Source organism: Oncorhynchus clarkii, chromosome 3, assembly GCF_045791955.1.
Source record: "Oncorhynchus clarkii lewisi isolate Uvic-CL-2024 chromosome 3, UVic_Ocla_1.0, whole genome shotgun sequence".
In the NCBI taxonomy this organism is placed as follows: Eukaryota; Metazoa; Chordata; class Actinopteri; order Salmoniformes; family Salmonidae; genus Oncorhynchus; species Oncorhynchus clarkii.
Window position 1 is genome coordinate 16,874,456 of NC_092149.1, and position 4,588 is coordinate 16,879,043.

The 4,588-nt window shown below is 45.8% G+C and overlaps 1 non-coding gene across 1 annotated transcript; it reads right to left on the bottom strand.

Moving 5' to 3' along the window:
• Nucleotides 1-901: 901 nt before the first annotated feature.
• Nucleotides 902-977, bottom strand: trnav-uac (transfer RNA valine (anticodon UAC)). Its single transcript has one exon. It is a non-coding gene; the product is annotated as a tRNA-Val (tRNA).
• Nucleotides 978-4,588: the final 3,611 nt, after the last annotated feature.

A 4,588-nucleotide genomic window follows, 5' to 3' on the forward strand; every position in this document is an offset into this window, starting at 1 on the left:
TTTCAATCTTTCATTTTTTACACAAGGGGAAAATGAGGAAGAGAACAAAAGCAACATATGAAGACTAAAACATGACAGAGAGGAGAGAGAGAGAGAGAGAGAGAGGAGAGGAAGGAGAGGGAGGAGAGGGAGGAGAGGAAGGAGAGGAAGAGGAACAGAGGAAGGAGAGGCAATCTATAAAAACAACAGGGCTTTAAAAAGTAAAGGATGAAAGCTAGTCCGGCTGTTATTTTTGACAAATGATCCTTGTGTGGTGCAGCCCTAAAGAGACAGGTAGTGGTACATAATGTTTTGCTACTTGAGAAGACTGTGGCTAGTTTTGGCTGAAGACTGAATAACACAGTAGTAACAAATTTGAAACATGCTATTTTTCCAGTTTTGCAGAGCAATTTGTATGTCATGACCATCATTTCTATCAGTTTGATTAAACTATAGGTCTATGTGGTATGATGGTCAATGACAATTACATAATTATTGTCTAAATAATTATTTAAATGGTAAAAGTAGTCTATGTAAATGACTATTTATAGAGTTACTACCATAGAAATATAACCCATGGATATCTATTTATGAGAAGAAATTTACAGTCCACTCTCACTAATGCAGACCAGTGCACCAATCGGAGACACCTGCATTTGAGTGAAACTGCCATCTACTCACAGCCATTTTGAGTCCCTTTTCTGACCCCTCTCTGACCCTGCGGTCTAGCTCCAGAGGTAACATCCATGCTATCCTGTTTCTGACTAGAGAGACAATGAGGCCTGAAAACAGAGCACAGCTGTGTGTGGGGGGGTTGGAGACATACATTGGATTTACTTAAACATCTCAGTCATTTAGCAGACGCTCTTATCCAGAACAACGTGCAGTAGTGAGTGCATACATTTTCTTACTCCCCCCATACTGGTCCCCCGTGGGAATCAAACCCACAACACTGGTGTTGTAAACACCACGCTCTACCAACTGAGCCACATGGGACCTGTATTAAAGATGCACTCCAGCTATTTTGGAACTTTTCTTGTTGAAAAACAATATATCACGTGTAAATACAGAAATGTACACTCACCTAGGGGTGAAAATAGTGTTGAGCTAAGAAAGTGGTAACTTTATAGATTAGGCCATTCGAGGAGTTTGTCTGATGAAGCCCTCTGATGCCATCAGCCTCCCCCTTTCTTGAGGAATAATAGAGGAGCAATAGAGATCAAGAGAGGAAAGCCCCCCCCCCCCACACACTTGTACCATGTCATTACTTACCTGGACCACCTATTGAGATGTGCCTTTTGTTAATAAGAAGATCAGGTGTTAAATGAGCTGAAAAGGAGACTGGAGTGCCACTTTAAACTAAACGGTAGTATGAAGTTCTCTTACAGGGAGTCAGAGTCTGACAGAATGTCAATCTGTGGTGGAATGCGTGTGTCACTGTTGGCGCATCTGTGTATTTTCAACTGGTGTCTCCTGGCGTATCAATAGGTTAATAGCCGTGGTGTCAGTTTCACAGACTGCCTGATTAGTTGTGTGCTCACTAATCTAGACCCAGCCTGGGAACTATTGGCTTTCCTATTGATTTTAGCACGGTGAGCAGCCACAAGATAGAGGGAGGCCAGCTCTATTGATTGACCCCAAATTACCCCCCACCCCCCATCAACGTCTCCTCGCTCAATTCCTGCCTCCTTATTGGATGTCTGGTCTGAAAAACACTCAATCTGATTGGATGGGTCAGTGTCGTAGAGTTTCTTGGTTGGATCTTCCAGATTTGTAAAGAGTTAGTTGTTTTTAGAGGTGAGTCAGGTGTTGTTGATGGATCTTGTCATGGGGTTCAGTGTGTTGTTGTGTTGGATTAAAGACAGTGGGAATATCTGGATTTCCTGGAAGATTGACTCAACTGAATGAAGGTCAGAATTGTCTGTATGTCAGAATCCAACCAGTCGTGTGTGTTGTTGCCTTCTTCCACTCTGACTGTATTTGATGACTTGGGGGATCAGGTTGTGATCTGATTTAGGAATCAAACCATTTGATAAGAGAATGATCTCATTGATGACACTGTGGAGCACTGTGCTTGGTTCTCACTACACCACAGTTGTGGGTTTGTGTCTGACATTGACCACATACAGTAATATGGATATTTGATTTGGATAAAAGCATCAGCTTTTATGATCATATTTTTATTGTTTGGTTTCCTCTAGAATTACACTAGAATTAGAAAAAGCCAAGAAGATACATTTATCATGAATTCATGGTAAAAGACTGATTGATACTTGATGCATGCCAGAACCCAGTTGTCTTTAGTGTGACCACCTCATCTGTTCCCTGTTGACTTCTGTTTATTTCCATTCCCATCCCTCACTCCTCCCAGCCTCGCTCCACCCATCCCTCTCTCCTCTCTTCCCCCAGACTAAGCTTGGGGCTCTCCCTCCTGATCCTTTCCTTCCCATCTATCACTTCATCTCATCCCTCTCTTCCCTCCATCCCTCTCCTCCCTCCATCCCTCTCTTCCTTCCATCCCTCTCTTCCTTCCATCCCTCTCTTCCCTCCATCCCTCTCTTCCCTCCATCCCTCTCTGTCTGCCTCTGATATCCCCACCCCTCTCTTCCCTCCATCCCTATATTCCTGCCTCTGATATCCCCACCCCTCTCTTCCCTCCATCCCTATATTCCTGCCTCTGATATCCCCACCCCTCTCTTCCCTCCATCCCTATATTCCTGCCTCTGATATCCCCACCCCTCTCTCCATCCCTATATTCCTGCCTCTGATATCCCCACCCCTCTCTCTCCATCCCTATATTCCTGCCTCTGATATCCCCACCCCTCTCTTCCCTCCATCCTTCTCTTCCTGCCTCTGATATCCCCACCCCTCTCTTCCCTCCATCCCCCTCTTCCTGCCTCTGATATCCCCCTCCGTCTCTTCCCTCCATCCCTCTCTTCCTGCGTCTGATATCCCCATCCCTCTCTTCCTGCCTCTGTGTATAAGCAAGAGAGAGGAGGATGTTAAACATTTTTCTTCCCCCTAATTGTTTTGACTGCGCTGATTGGCATCCCGATTAGTCCCATTGATTTCCTGGCACTAAGTGCATTGATTTTTACATTTCTTATTGATCCCCGCTCTAAATCTCCCACACACTCACTCACACACAGCCTGGCTGCTCGCAGAGGGAACGAGGGAGTGAAGAAGAGAGGAGAGAGGGGAAGAGAGAGAGGGTTAGGTAAACACACTGGCCAGAGACACTACAGTGCATTAAAAGTGAGAGAAACAGAGAGAGAGAATATGAGGATGAACTGGGAAATGAGAGAGAATGAGAGAGATTCCATTTAACCTAGAGACCGACATTTCATGGGTGGGCACAACTATATGATAGATAGATAGATAGATAGATAGATAGATGTGCGTGTGTGTGTGTCTGCGAGTGTGTGCGCGTGTGTGTGTGTGTGTGTGTGCGTGCGTGTGTGTGTCTGCGTGTGTGTGTCTGCGTGTGTGTGCGTTTGTGTGTGTCTGCGTGTGTGTGCGTGTGTGTGCGTGTCTGCGTGTGTGTGTGTGTGTGTCTGCGTGTGTGTGCGTGTGTGTGTGTCTGCGTGTGTGTGTGTGTGTGTGTGTCTGCGTGTGTGTGTGCGTGTGTGTGCGTGTGTGTGTCTGCGTGTGTGTGCGTGTGTGTGTGTGCGTGTGTGTGCGTGTGTGTGTGTCTGCGTGTGTGTGTGTCTGCGTGTGTGTGTGTCTGCGTGTGTGTGTGTCTGCGTGTGTGTGCGTGTGTGTGTGTGTGTGCGTGTGTGTGCGTGTCTGCGTGTGTGTGCGTGTGTGTGCATGTGTGTGTGTGTCTGCGTGTGTGTGTGTGTGTGTGTGTGTGTGTGTCTGTGTGTGTGTGTGTGTGTGTCTGCATGTGTGTGCGTGTGTGTGTGTCTGCGTGTGTGTGCGTGTGTGTGTGTGTGTGTCTGCGTGTGTGACATTTGCTTGGCTTTTGGACCTGGGCACAAATCCTTCAGTTGATAGTTTCTTTATTTAGCTACAGTTACAGTACTAGACCAACATTGTGGTAACCTTTTTCTAAAGTAATTTGCTGCTTTTCACATGGTGAAGTCTGTCCTGCATGGACCTGAAAAACATGTATGGTATGGAAGCAGTCTGTCTTTGTGGTATGGAGTCCGTCTGTTTTTATGGCATGGCGTCAGTATGTCTTCTTGGCATGGAGTCAGTCTGTCTATATGGAGTCAGTCTTTCTTTGTGGTATGGAGTCAGTATGTCTTTGTGGTATGGAAGCAGTCTGTCTTTATGGCATTGTGTTGGTCTGTCTTTATGGCATGGAGTCAGTCTGTCTTTATGGTATGGAGTCAGTCTGTGTTTATGGCTTGGAGCCAGTCTGTCTTTATTGCATGGAGTCAGTATGTCTTCTTGGCATGGAGTCAGTCTGTCTATATGGAGTCAGTATGTCTTTGTGGCGTGGAGTCCGTCTTTCTTTATGACATGGAGTCAGTCTGTCTTTACTGCATGGAGTCAGTCTGTCTTTATGGAGTCAGTATGTCTTTGTGGTATGGAGTCAGTATGTCTTTGTGGTATGGAGTCAGTATGTCTTTGTGGTATGGAGTCAGTATGTCTTTGTGGTTTG